At 41.4% G+C, this 15,183-nt stretch overlaps 1 protein-coding gene across 8 annotated transcripts in view; it reads right to left on the reverse strand.

Annotated features, from left to right (window-relative positions):
• Nucleotides 1-15,183, reverse strand: part of FAM135A (family with sequence similarity 135 member A) — a 177,707-nt gene that overhangs the window by 120,118 nt on the left and 42,406 nt on the right. For 3 of the 8 annotated variants that reach the window (XM_077487412.1, XM_077487405.1, XM_077487406.1), the window contains exon 2: nt 8,248-8,321. The exons of 2 other annotated variants lie outside the window; for them this stretch is intronic. The gene's annotated coding sequence lies outside the window, so the exon portion shown is untranslated. Of the gene's footprint in view, nt 1-7,336; nt 7,444-8,247; nt 8,322-15,183 lie in introns of all 8 variants that reach the window. 3 more of the 8 variants (XM_077487408.1, XM_077487411.1, XM_077487407.1) reach the window with 2 other exon arrangements.

Genomic DNA, 15,183 nt, shown 5'->3' on the forward strand with positions numbered 1-15,183 from the left:
ATCACCCCCTATGGTTCACTTGAGACACCGCTTAGGCACTTACTCCAATGCGGGATTTGGGCCCAACACACTATCCAGTTGGTGAGGGTTTGCCACAGACTGTCAGACTACTACTTTTGCACTGCCCCATAACTAGAACCCCATTAGTATAGGGATTAAGTTCATACCTTATTTTGCAAAGGTTTCCATATAGCTACATAGTAGGTAAGGTTGAATAAAGTTGAGTTATTTATTGCTGCTTTCTATTCTTTGTCTCTTTGAATTATTGTGTATTGTTGCAACAAATAATCCCTCCCAAGCTTGGTTGGTCAAAGTGCAAAAGGTCATCTGTAAATTAGGGGGGGGGGGGCCCAAACATCAGCAGGTTCTTCAGGGGCAGGCTACATGTGGGGGCTTGTCCAGGATTTCCTGTTCTGCGAGTTAAGAGCGACAGCTTCTACACCCAGAAGGCACCATAGATCCTGCCACAGCTGACAAGTGGTGCAGAAAGCAAAAATGGCCAACCAGGGCTGAGTGTAGTTCTGCATGTCCCCGGAGTCACCTAGGAAGAAGCACAGATTCATAAGGCAGAGGGGGAAAAGTGTTGGACTTTAAAGTGGACCAGGCAATCCCCTGCAGCTACACACTGACAGAATGAAGCAGAGGAATCCCAGCCTGTTTTCAAGGGGCTATCTACAGCTGACTAATGTCAAGGTTCATCTAAGAGTGCCAGACACCAATGCAGAGAGCTCAAGTCTCAGAAAGTTCATGACCAAGTGTAGTCAGGCTAGTGCTATCCATTCAGGAGCAGAAACAGAAAGCTACAACTCTTCTCTGGGACACAGCTGATGCCTGCTGGGGAAGAGGAGTACAAAACCTGGATGAAACAGACCATGCAGGCTTTAGAAGAATTGAATGTGCCAGAAGCTCAGAACAAACAATGGATGACCGAGAGCTTGAGAAGAGCTGCTGCGGAGTCCCTCAGAAATGTGAAATTCAGTCAGAAGACTTGTACAGCCTACGATTAGCTTGCTATGTTAAAAGTTTAAATTGAGTGACCGTAAAAAATTCCTGATTTGAATTATGAAGCACACGTGTATAATGAAAGTAAGTGACCGTCTAAACAAGATCTTGTACCAAATTGTGCTCAAGAAATTGAGAGCCTGCGAGTATAGCTCAAGTAGGAATGAAGCAGACCCTGGGGAGGTGCCCAACATTGTGAACCAGTCTTTATCCAGCTGAAAACCTTGGAAAACAGAATGATGCTAATGTATCCTCAACTCATTAAAAAGGTTTTGAGAGAGGAGGAAGCCATATTTAAAACCAAGAGTCATAGCCAGCCTGAAGAAGAGATTGTCATCCTGAGTCAGGGTGGCTATTGCAGTGGAGGTTACCTGAAAAATAGCCACACTGAAGGCAGACATGTCCAAATTGAGAAAAATAGTAATGCTGTTAGCAGAGAGGATCTGCAGAAAGAAAGGGGGATAATACTGCGCTAAATCTAAAATGTGTGAGAAAAGTGAGAAATGAAGCTGCTAACACTCAAGTCAAACATGCATGTGAAACAGAAATGTGTAGCGCTTAAAAAAGTACGGCCATGCACATACACGTGATAAATGGAGTGAAAACCATACGTGTAAACGTGAAACAATGCCAAAAAAAAAATGGGACAAAGTCCCCCACTCCTGTGGGTGCTGTGACTATATATAACAATAATTAAAATTGGTGGAAACAGTTCATAGGAGTCTGCCTTCCTGAATGCTGGTGCAGACAGAGATAAATCACTGGAATCCCAAGACACTATAGGCACACGATAGGATACGCTTACCAGCGGTGATGGACACACGTACCATACGGCAGTGGGTCAAATGCACGTGTGGTTCTCCAGTTGTTAACACCTGGAGCATGTGGAAAGGCAAATCCTAATCCCCAACCAGGAAGGCACACCAAAGACCATAGGAAAGTGGAAAAACAGCCAGAGGTAGCTCCAACACATCCAGGATTACAAGTGGAGAAATAAAATATAAAAGATGTGAGAAAAAAAAAAAACTCCATATAGTGCAGATCAACCAATAAATGTTTTATTGGAATAAATTCTCACAACAATTAAAAGATGGAGACATAAAAAAGGAACAATCCAAAATCAGATACGGTGACATAAAAACAATAAAAAAGCAATGTGGGAGTCTCAAATGAGCAAGCCCGATGCGTTTCGACACAAGTGGTCTTCAACTGGGGCATCCAGGTCTGCAAGAAATTTGGTCAAAAGCTACTCTTCTTGAGCGGTTGGCAGATTGAGTGACCTTCTACAATTGCAGAGATGTCGGCCACTACATTTGTGATGTCAAAGTTCGCTGAAGGAGGACGACACTGGCATAGGCCACAGAGAAACTCCCGAGAGTCGGCCAGGTGTCCGACTACCTTAACCAGCATACTGATCATATTGCCATGCAAGAAAGGGGGAAAGGCCTGGGATTTTAATAAGAGCCTTATCCGACATTCTAGAGACAATTGAAGATGCCGGTTCACTGTTCGAGAGAGAGGTTTCTTGATTTCCAAAACGTTATCAGAAGCCTCGCTTTGAGCAGCATGGAAGAAGGAAAGTCCTGTCTATTAGGCCTGCTTTATCAAAAAGACACTATCCGAGTCCATTACAAAATGTAATAGCCCCTCCCCTGTGTGCTGGTGCTAGTGGAAGGAAGTTATACAAGAGCTTTCTCAACTCAGGTGCTCAAGTGACTGACAACTCATAACTTTTACAAGTACCTGAGGCTTAGGGCTCTGCAAGCGCTGCATGCAAACAAGATCCCAGTTGCTATAGAATCTGGGACATGACCCTTAGGCCTTAGGCCAGCAGCAGAAAATGTTAAAGCATAGCTAAACACTCTACAAATGTGTAAAACATTGCAGCTTACTAGTCCTAAAATCTGGTACAGACTAGAGCTGCATGATTCTGGCTAAAATGAGCAACATAATTTTTTTTTGCTTAGCACGATTCTCGCTGCGTAACATCATTTTTCACATTAAACAAAAAAATTGGGCTAAGTTTGTTTTTTTCTATTTTTCTTTTTATTCATTGAAGTGTATTTTTTTTCCAAAAAAATGCTTTTGAAAGACCACTGCGCAAATACAGTGTGACATAAAATATTGCAACAACCGCCACTTTATTCTCTAGGGTCTCTGCTAAAAAATATATATGTAATGTTTGGAGGTTCCAAGAAATTTTCTAGCAAAAAAATACAGATTAACTTGCTATGTTAAAAGTTCATTCCTTTGATCTATAAAAGAACTAAATGTTACAATGTTTAAAGTGATCTCCTAGAGCTGACCATGTTGTGAAAAAACTCTGCAGGCTGCCTGTTTTTTTTTTTTGACAGCTTAGTGAGCAGAGAAATTTCTGCACTTGTTACATGAATGAATTGGCGAAAAGCTGCATAGAGATCATGAGGGGGGTTGAATCGAGATCACAATTTTTTAACGGTCGTGTAGCTCTAGTACACACTAAAATGTTTTTGTTTTTTTTTTTTAACCCAGCAGGCTTTCCCATTGTCTTGTATTCTGACGAGGGGGGGGGGGGGGGGGCTTTGCTCTTACTAGAACACAATGATCAGCGCTGGCAGCCATGGGTTTTCTAACATGCTTGTTTGACAGAAGCCGGCTTCTGTAGAACAGACAGCTGTACACATGGGCCGATTTTCTGCCCATGTGTACAAGGCTTTAGATGTAGTGATGGCATTAGTCTTTTAACACTAGTAAGAGATTTGTAAATGGGCAAGGGAAGAAGGGGTGGGCAAGTGGCGCAAATGTTTCACATTCACACTCACTGATCTTAAATTTTCAAAGTGTTGGAAGATCTCTACTGTGGAAGTATCTGGAGTCACTTCAGGGAAGATTGACACCAAGCAGCAGATAGCATGACATGGGACAGAATGTATTTAAAAAGGGAGATTATGTCACTGGTGCTGCATAGCCAAACAAAAATAAAACATCAGCTTTAAATACAGCAAGTCCCCTACTTATGATCGAGTTCCCTTCCAGGAGCTCGTTCGTAAGTTCAACTTGTCCTTAAGTAAAGCAAAGATCAGCGTATGCAGACAAAGGCTGTGAGTGCTGATTACTGTGTTTTGGAACACAAAGCCACAGCATAGGAGATTACTGCACCAACATTGCATTTTTTTTTATATTTACATTTTTGCATGGTATAGATATAATAATTTGCATATCCAGTAGCAAATTGAATGCTCAAAGACAGGAAATATTGATCAGTCTGTTTTGGCATACCAGTAAGATATCACTGTAAGAATGTGTAATAGATCAACGGGGTGATACAGCATCATATAGGATTACAGAAGTTTCTAAGCAAAAGGGGTGTAGACATACTGATGAGGGGAGTGTGTATAGGAGCGCAAAGTGGGTAGGAGCTTGTCTGAATGACATTAACATGCAGGTCGTGAATGGTTTAGTTAGGAAGGTGGGATGTATCTGGGATCTTGGAGCCAGAGGTGACAAAGTTTGTTATATTGACAGGGGATCAGGTTGGTCTTGGCAAAGAGCCATTCCATCTTGCAATGTTCGTTGAGGTTGCTGATCACGTCTTGGAGGGTGGGAGATGTTGTAGCGTTTTATTTGCGTGCAATAGATCGTCTTGCTGCTTTCAGAATATGTCCAAGTATGGCATGTGTATCTGAAAGCTAATTGTCCAGCCCAATGCCTAGGAGGGCTAGCTGCGGAGAAAGTGTAGCTTTGTTGTCGGTTAGGTAAGCAATGAGAGTGTTTACTCATGACCAGGAGTGAATGGTTGGACAGTCCCACCAGATATATTTAGGGGTGTCATTTGCCCTACACGAATTCCAGCATTTAGGCGACAAGGAGTGGTACATCTTGGCCAGTTTGATGGGGGTTTAGTACCATCCAAGGTATATTTTCATTGTAGATTCCCAATGTGAGATGTTTTTAGAGAACTGATGTGTGCATGCCCAGTTTTACAGGATTGAACATGCAAACACATGCTTACACCTTTGAAAGTTTGCAAGTTGAATGTTCGTATGTAGGGGACTTGTACTGTACTTCTCCATTCATGAAAAAAAAAAAAAAAAATCAGGAATTCTGTCTTCCCCTAGTAGAAAATAACTGGTCAATGCTAAAGGGGCAGAGCGACTGGTATTCAGTCAAAGCCGCCAATCTATGATCCTGCCTGAACAATGACTCTCTCCCTTTAACACAACCAACACCTTAGACCTGGCCACCCTCAAACTTGGCAGCTAAACTCAGTCTTTTATTTTCCAAGTTTAAGTGATTCAGAGCCCTATTTAGCATAAAGAGTAGAAAATAATTAGGATTTATATAACAGCTTCGGGGGAGGGGATACAAAACAGAATTGTAATGTGTGCACTGTACCTGATGCAATCAATTTAGTAAGAAAATTAATTACCATTAAAGTGGTTGTAAAGTCAGAAGATTAAAAGCCTTCGGTGTGCAGCAGCCCCTTATTACTTGCCTGAGCCTCCTCTCTGTCCAGCGATATTCACGAGTGTCGCAGCCCATCCGAGACCCTCCCTCCCAATTGGCTGAGACACAGCAGCGGCGCCAATAGCAGGTACGCGCGCCGCCGCGTACAGGGTAATCATGCCCACGGGTCTCCCGGTGATCGTGTCACGGAGCCTAAGAACGGGGAAGATCCTGTAAACAAGGCATTTCCCCATTCTGGCTTGTGTCATGACAGATCAGGATCATCATCGGGAGCAGTGATTGCTGTCATGTGACTTGAAGTGCATGCCCCCTGCAGTTAGAATCACTCCCTAGGACACACTTAACCCCTTCATCACCCTCTAGTGGTTAGCCCCTTCACTGCCAGTGTCATTCACACAGTAATCAGTGCATTTTTCATAGCACTGATCTCTGTATAAATGACAATGGTCCCAAAATAGTGTCGAAAGTGTCTGATGTGTCCGCCATAATGTCACAGTCCCGATACAAATTGCAGATCGCCACAATTACTAATAAAAACTTTTTTTTTTTTTATTCCATATTTTGTAGACTCTATAACTTTTGCACAAACCAATCAATATACACTTATTGCAATTTTTTTTACCAAAAATATGAAGAAGAATACGTATCAGCCTAAACTGAGGGAAAAAATATTTTTTATATATATTTTTGGGGAATATACATTATAGCAAAAAGTAAAAAATAATGCGTTTTTTTCAAAATTGGCGCTATTTTTTTTGTTTACAGCGCAGAAAATAAAAACTGCAGAGGTGATCAAATACCATCAAAAGAAAGCTCTACTTGTGAGGGAAAAAAGTACGTCAATTTTGTTTGGGTGCAATATTGCACGACCGTGCAATTGTCAGTTAAAGCGATGCAGTGCCGAAACACAAAAAGTGCTCTAGTCAGGAAAAGGGTTAAATCTTCTGGGGCTGAAGTGGTTAAAGCGGAGTTCCACCCAAAAATTAAACTTCTGCTTTAAGTGGCCGTGACCCCCTAAAATGCCATTTTGTTTAATTTTTTTTGGGGGGGGGTGGATACCCTATTTTTAGAGGCTTCCAGTTCCCACTTGCTCCCAGGCTCCGCAGCGCCGGACAGAAGTTTACCTCTCCCCTCCCTCCCAGCAATCTTCTGGGGCTGTTAATTTTGGATAAAGTAGGCACTGCCTAATGCCCCAGTAATTTTTATTCTATGTTCCCTCAGAGATTTCCATTCACTTCCAGTTGCAGAGACAAAAAAGGCAGACAAGTTCCCCAAACTGCCTGCCAGTGACAACTGTAAAAGTCTGGATTCCCCATTACCTTGAACTTTAGATTTAATTTCACTTACTGACACATACCTGACTAAGAAGTCTCTCTTGTAAGCAGACATCAGCGATTTGCCTATTTCTGGTGGCACTCTGCACATACTCAGTTTGGTGTGTATTGCTAGAGTGTTTTTTTTGGGAGGGTGCATGTGATCAGCACAGGGCCAATCAGCACTGTCCGGACAGAGGGTCAGGAGTCCTGCAGCCTCATAGGACAGTCTGTAGAATAAAAACTCCTCCTACAAGATTTAACCAGACACTGACAGAAGTCATAAGACTTCTATATACTGCTGATGAGAAACAGTATTTAGCCATTTATATTTATTAAAATAATTGCATTTCCATGTTCTGTGTATTGTGGGAGACCAGATATAGCAAATGCAGAGTCCTGGGTTTAGTAACACTTTAAAAAGTGAGTGTTCCAGCTGTCTAATGGATCCACTACATTCCAAGGCTTTCCAATCAAGTACTGCATGTGTCCCCATCAATTCCTTTTTAATTCAGCAGTGAATTGCCCTTGCATTAAAATGGTATCAAACCCAAAATAAATCATATATTGCTTACCAATTATTGGATGTGATGGCTGCATTAATTTTTTTTAGACTTTCCTTTCTTTTAATTTCATCTGGTGATCTGGCCAACAAGTCTGTTTTTAAACAGAACAAGCTCTCCTGTAAATGTAGCAGTTAGGAGTGTTGAGATAAACCATTTACCACTGACAGGGGGTGCTTAAAATGATCATTTTTTTCATTTAAAATTGTTATCCCAAAAGAAAAAACAATTGTTGCTAGAACTGAGGATAAGGCTCGGTTCACACAGCGGGCGGCACGACTTGCAGCGCCGCGACCTGCACACGATCAGCGGCGACTTGCAAAACGACTTCTGTATAGAAGTCAATGCAAGTCGCCCGAAGTCGCCGCAAAAGTTGAGTCGCTCCTATTAGAACGGTTCCGTAGTACAGAACGGAGCGCAACTTTTCAGGCGGCGAAGTTGCCTGGACAAGTCGCCCCTGTGTGAACCGAGCCTAACTACAGTGTTATTTGGAGTAATTTGTTACTGTATCTAAAATCTACTTATTCATCCAAGACTTCTCTCCCCCCAGACTGACAATGCTTCTGTCCAAATGGTGCACCTGTGCTCCTTCATCCAGAGTAGAGGAACTCTAATACAGGTGGTGTGTTACTGGTCAGATCATCAGGTGAAAAACGGGTGGGAGGGGGACCTAAAAAAGAAAAAAAAAAAAAGAAAACAAAATGCAGCCACCACATCTAATGATTAGTAAGCTGCAATTTATTACATTTTGGTTTTAATCACAATTTCTTTCACTGGCATGTGCAGCTGCATAAACTACACTAGCAAACATGTCCTAAACATCACACATGGCATTACCAGATTAACATCTTTGAATACTGATTGATTCAAAATATAAAACACTAAATTATTCAAATCAGAAAAGATAAAAATGCAGTTCTTACCTCTGATGAATGAGTTTCCATTGCAGCTTATTTCCAGTTATCCATGCTTGCTGCCATAAGCACATTGTCTGAACCTCAGAAAGCAAAACAGGAATTCCTTACTATTAATATTTCATTCCCTTTCCATTCTTCTGAGAACGCATGCACACACTGATCAATGAACACTAAAAGCATTTGCTTCCTGTCTTTCCCTCCCGGTAGCCTGCAGCAGTTTAGTATTAGGCTACATTAAAGGATGCCTCTATTTTTTCTGCTTCAAACAGCATCCTGTGACATGTTTACCCATGTGACAGTCAACCTAATATCAAGTCATTAAAATCCACTCATTCTCCGACTCAGATGCATGGTTACATTCATGATGTCCCTGTCTAACATGACCTTTAGGTATGCAATGCCGATTTTTTTTAATATACACAATAAAAATGTCATTTTTAGATGTAAAATGTTGCTCTTTGCAGGGAAAATATGCACAATGAGCAACAATGGTCTTATTTAATAATAATGTAAATTGCAATGCCTATGTGCACGTTACTGTATCCCAGAACACCCACATTACAATTACATTACATAGACCCCTGGAAAGAATGAGGAAATCTGATTGGTTGCCATGGATGATACAGCTCACACTGTTAAGCGAGAATTTGGATAGTCTATATACTTCTATACACTAAGCAAATGCATTCAATTTACAAATATCCCTCTATTGTCCGCTTTTGTGATTGGAACAAGACACAACATTCTATATATTATTCTAAAATATAAACAATAAGCTTCTATATACTGCAAATTCTCTTATTACACAAAGAAAACACTCATCCTGGCTTATTGATTCAGAGAGGCCCTGCAATTAATAAGCCCATTTAAAGCCAGACCTTGGCCAATTTCCAAATGAGGTCCAACCGCACTTCTATTGTGTACTAAGAAATTCAATTAGCAGGCCATTATACTGATCAATATTGATTTCATTCCCACCCCCCCCCCAACTACAGGAGACACTGGTCTCATCAAAATCTCTTAACAGGCTACTAAATGAAACTCCCATTCGATATTACTCGAGTATGCTTTTGTCTAGCCATGTTATCACCTCTCTAGAATGGAATTTTGAAAGGAGTGATGGAAGTCCATTCACTTGAAGCAACAATGCACACGAGCACAACTATGCTTGTATTGGCCATCACGAGTGAAAAAAGTCAACTAAAAAAAGTTGTAATTTCATTAGATCTCCTCTTCTTTGTAAAAAGTTAGAGGGATCAATGGAAATAGCAACCTACAACAGCATAGAAATGCGCTCTCTCGCGTACAGGGAGAAGCGATGTGCTTGCACGCCCGGGCAAAAACCAATGCGGAAGTCACAGGTGTGTACCTGAGCAAGGTTCTTTACAGTAATTGACTTATTATTGGAGGCTATACGTGACACATGCGGCTCCCTGTGTCCAGGAAAACACTGCGGATTAAGGGGCGAATTTTAGAGATGTTACGGAGGTGAAGTCTACAAACTTTTGACAATGATTGTTTTTTTAGGCTGAAAGGACAAGTCAGAATCTAGGATGAGACCTAGTACCCTGGCTTGAGGGGAGGGACTTATGGTTGCATTGTTGATTTTGATGGAAAAGTCATAGAGAGGGGGCACGGGCATGGGGGGGGGGGGGGGGGAATATTAGTAGCTCAGTTTTAGAGAGATTTAGTTTAAGAAAGTGGTGCGACATCCATGCTGATATGTCATTTAGTAAGATAGTAATGCAAGAGGGGACTAAAGGAGTGAGGTGAGGAGTAGACAGATACAGTAGATTTGGGTGTCATCGGCGTAGAAGTGGTACTGGAAGCTGCAAGCGGTTATCAAGTGACCAAGAGAGCAGGTATAGATAGAGAAGATAAGAGGTCCAAGAAGAGAGCCTTGGGGGACCGCCACAAAAAGGGGCAATGGAGAGGAGGAGATAGAGTTGTAGGTAAAACTGAAGGAGCACTGTGATAGGTAGGCACAGAACCAGGCTAGAGCAGAATCTTGGAGGCCAAGGGAATGGAGTTTATTGAGAAGGAACAGGTGGTCAACAGTATCAAAGGCTGCAGAAAGGTCAAGCAGTAGGAGTATGGAGTAGTGGCCGTTGATTTTAGCAGTTAGTAAATCGTAGGTGAGTTTTAGTAAAGCAGATTCCGAATGCTGTGAGTGAAAGCCAGACTGTAAGGGGTCCAGAAGGTTATTTTCACTGAGGTATGAGCCAAGACTGTTATAGACCAAGCTTTCTAGAAGTTTAGAGTTTAATGGGAGAAATGAGATGGGTCTTAAGTTGTTCAGGTTGGTGGGGTCCAGTGAGGGCTTTTTAAGTATAGGAGTGTTCTGCGCATGTTTTAGAGGGGAGGGGAAGGTGCCACTAGAGAGGGAGGGATTGAAGATGTGAGCAAGGGAGCATAGGACAGCAGTAGAGGGAGACTGTAGACCATAAAACCATAAAGCAATTCACTTTATGGTTGTGGAAAACATCAACATGGTCTACATATACTTGCTGTCACCTGTATCACAGGCTCTGTAAACTTGCATTTCTAAGTTTTGAAAGAAGGGCACTTTTTTTCCCAGAAAATTTTAAAGGGCAAATCCCCAAAAAAAAAAAAAAAAAAAAAAAAAACTTTGATCCTGCGATCTATGTATATTTATATTGCAGGGATTTTAAGAAACTTTGGAACAAATACAGGAAAATCTTAGCCACTGCACACCATACAAGCCCAATTTGTAATGAGTGATAGCAGCCTCAGCCTAACTTCATCCAGCAGCCCCCCCCCCCCCCCCCCGGACAGGTTTTGCCCCATGAGGCTTAGTCATGGAGGTTTAACAAAGTTTGTTAGTCAGACCTTTTGCTATTCTGAAGCAATAGTGGTTTGTCTGTATCCATGTTCAGAGTGAATCTGTATGGAAGTGGTTTTAAGCCCCATACACCAAAATTTACCAAAACCATATAAATAGGAGGTCAAGCCTTGTATGCAATCAGGCAGGCCCTTGCACTACATGGTTTTGGTAAATCTGAAAACAAAAATCAGCAGAAAATCTGATAGTGTGTATGGGGCATAAGGATTCTCAATCAGCTTCTGCATCTGTGTAGACATGATTTCCCTTTTTCTCACCAAAAATTAAATTTTTGTTGCAGGCGATGCCAAAAATCTGACTTGTATCTTAGTGCAGACTTCTGTGAAAATCAGTGACCCAATCACACAAGCAGGAGATTACATTTCTGGGGGGCATTCTGTACACCATCTGTGTACAGAACACCTCCAGGTTGCCATATTGCATGTTACAGAAAATGACAGCAATGTTTAAAAGGTTTGAAAAGGAAAAGGTAAATTTTTAATAACATTCAAATATGAGTTGTGTCGCAATTTTATACACTATATTAAAAAAAATGTATTTTCTATTTTTTCCCCCATAAAATTGGAGTTAATCTTTAAGGCCAAACTTGCACTTTGGCAAAACAATGCTGTTAGAAAAATCAATGTCTACGTATCACAACAGCTGAGAATCTGTTAATCTGGTTTGAATGATCTCACCGTGTCCAAGTGGTGAGGTCTATGTTAATGACAAGTACTTAAGAGCATATAAAACAGGATTACGTTTTTAGGCATCATTCATTCACATGTATGTTTGGAGGCGAGGGAGGTTCCAACGTAAAGATGCCAGCGTTCTTACACAGCCAGGGAGCCACATGTGGCATGTACCGCCGCTCATAGAGATGAGCAGTTGTACTGGCGTATCTGCACGTGTGGGAAAATGTCAGGATTTTTTTGCCAGACCCTGAGTGTGCCTTCAAATTTCCATGTAAATTAGGCTTTAATGTGCTAATCATCAGAAAAATGCTAGTGTTAACAGATTGGTTTCCAGCTGATAAATGTGTGGTAGAGATGAATGGGCTAATTAATGTAAGCTATATTATCTAAATTACTGCACACGCTGAAAGCAGGAAAAGCCCCACACTGCACTTGGTTCATCGACAAAACAGACCTACAGGATTTATCTGTCGTTTCCTCATTTGGTTTTTGCCTCCCTTATGATGTGAGGTATTGGTTGCCCCAGAAGAGGAAGAAGGAAGAAAGAAGGAAAGATCACCAAACATGATATATTTTGCTATGCAACTACACTTCAGCATGTATCAAATCTATGGGGTAAATGATTGACAGATAAAGACAGTGCAGCGTTCTGCTAAAATTGCAGCTGACACTAATATCTATAAATTCAATTTGCACCAATACTTTATAGACATAAAAAAAATAAAGAAGAATTATGGAGCCACAGATTTCTCAATGGTTGTCAGCTGCCTCCAGCAGAGCAGGTTTTCTGTGCTACCAGATATGGGCACAGCTGCATTCATTTGTAACAAGTGAACAAAACTCTCCATGTCCACAGTAAGCCCTACCCACTCCTGGCACCAAAACTCCACCATCTGTCATTCTGCTGCCAAATGCCAGAGCCTCTACAGCAACTGAGGTAAATATGAAAAAGAAGAAATTGCCCAGTATAGACATTGGGTTTAGGATCCAAGGAGATCCATAGGGATACAGATATCAATCCTTAGATAAAAACCATGTACGTGCAAACACGAACCTGGCCTGCACCATTGTTACATTAGGTGAGGAGAACCCTTTCACCAGACCATTCATTTTATCAAGAAACTTCTCATAAAATGATATGTGCATGTAACAGATAAATGGAAAAAAAATAAAAAATAAAAAAAAGGTCCCAGGCACTTCCAGTCACAAATGGCCCAAGTAACCTCCAGCCTTGCAGATGCACCTTGGGAGACTGAGATCATGTTTTCTTCCCACTGCATCCCCGACAACTCTGAAATGTAGCAAAGGCTAGAGACCGACCCTCACATAGTATTAATGAAATGAAAGCTTAAATAAAATATATGTGGTTTTTGTAAAGCTATAATTTGCTCTAACCAGATATTATATATATTTTATTTATTTATTATATACATATAAAATGTATTTATTTTTTTATACATGTACACAAAAATTACTGGATATGATAAAGACTATTATTATTAAGCCATCAGACGAGTCTTTATGCTACTTTTCATCCAGATTCAGGCAAGTCCATTACCCACTGTCAGCTGACAGAGCTGCTCCATGCTCTGGAAGGAACCTTGATAATATTGTCTAGATCAGCTGCCTGAGGTTCTAAACACACAGCCAAGAGCCAAAGCCAGCTGCTCCAGTCCCTTTTTTAGCCGAATGCTCCAGTGAGTGCTAACCGACAGTCACCACTCTAAACAGACCACAAACTAAGCGATTATCAGTCATGTAATTGCTTGGTTCGTGGGCTGAGTCCACGTGGGACAGCTGTGGCATAGAGGGGAGTATGTTCTTTTACTAATAAACCTCATGCATGCAATTTAACCTGACATGTACACACACAAGTCACACAAGTCAGAAGTCCCAGTCATACAAAAAGAGTACCTCAACCAGATAGCTAGCGCAATAGTTCTTGTAAATTGGAAGGCCCCATAGGATTCCCTTGTTTGCAGGCAGGAAGGTAATTCCCTCCAATGGGTCACAGGTGACCAAAAAAAAACTGACAGGGGCTATAACCCTCCCTTACTCTATCCAAAATGAAAAAAAAAAAACGTTTTGCCTTTAGTTCTACTTTAAATGCCATTTAAAGGTGGGTGCTGTTAATCTAGCAAACATAACATACTTACAGAAGGGGAAAGCTTAGAAATGACCTCATCAGTAGCTCCTTTCGTTGTCCAATAAGGATGCCACTAGGTCAGGGATGTGACACTTCTACCTTTTGGTCAATTTTAAGATTTTTTTTTTTAGCTTCCGAAGTTTACAAACTGATGATTTTATTAGTAAACAAATAAACCTTTAATAAAATGCACACTGTTCAATGAATACGTATAACATACAAGGTCTTTAAAAGAGAAAGGCTACTAACAGTCCATTAGACCCCTTTTACACAGGTGTTTTTCAGGCGCTTTTGGGCAATGGCAGTGTGAAAGTGCCCTCAAGACTTATCAGTTGGCAAGTTTTAAATTAAAGCACACCTGTATTTTGCATGGACTATGTACAGCAGAGGTGGCCAACGTTTTGACCTTCTTGAGTCACATTGGAAGAAGAGGAATTGTCTTGGGCCACACAAAAAAAAAAAAAAAAAAAATACACCAACAATAAGGATAGCTGATGAGCAGAAAAAGTCAGATCTGATCTAGATAAGCCCTTGTACACATGGTTGGAGAATCCGTCGGAATGTGTCCTATCTGAACGTGTCGTCAGATAATCCGACTGTGTGTGGTATGCATCGGTCTGATTCCGTCAGACCCAATTTTCCAACATGTTGGAAATATTTCCCGACCAACTGGGCCGATCAGACATACTCCGATCATGTGTAGTGAATTTTGATCAGATCAAGTGCCACGCATGCTCAGATCAAATTCCTACATCAAAGCTATTGGCTACTAGCCTGAATGTAGTCCCATCGTAACGAAATTACGTCATCGCGTTCTGAAAGATCGGATTTTTTCGCCAACTTTGTTCGACCGTGTGTATGCAACAGTTTTGGACAAGATCCGACGGGCAAAATCCGACGGATTTGGTTGTGACCGCGTGTACAGGGGCTAATAGGGGGTCGACCGGTTATCGGAACAGTTGATATTCACAAGTTTTCCAATAATCAGTATCAGCCAGAAACTAACCAATATTGGTCAGATTTCCCCATGTCCATGTGCAGCACTCGCAGCCCTGTATTGCCAAGCCCTTCTCCTAAGCCTTTGCCCCTCTCCTCTTCACTGGACAGTGGCCGGTATCACAGGGCTGGATGGGAGCGGGAGATGCTGGAGTTAACTTTAACTTAACTTTAACTTTTCACATTAAAACACTAGGTGATTGGTTGCCGTGAGATCCTAGCAACCAATCACCAGCCTGGTAATGTGAAAAGTTAAAGCGGAG

Source organism: Lithobates pipiens, unplaced genomic scaffold (assembly GCF_037356315.1).
Source record: "Lithobates pipiens isolate NorthernLeopardFrog02 unplaced genomic scaffold, aLitPip1_a1.2 Scaffold_18, whole genome shotgun sequence".
Classification (NCBI taxonomy): domain Eukaryota; kingdom Metazoa; phylum Chordata; class Amphibia; order Anura; family Ranidae; genus Lithobates; species Lithobates pipiens.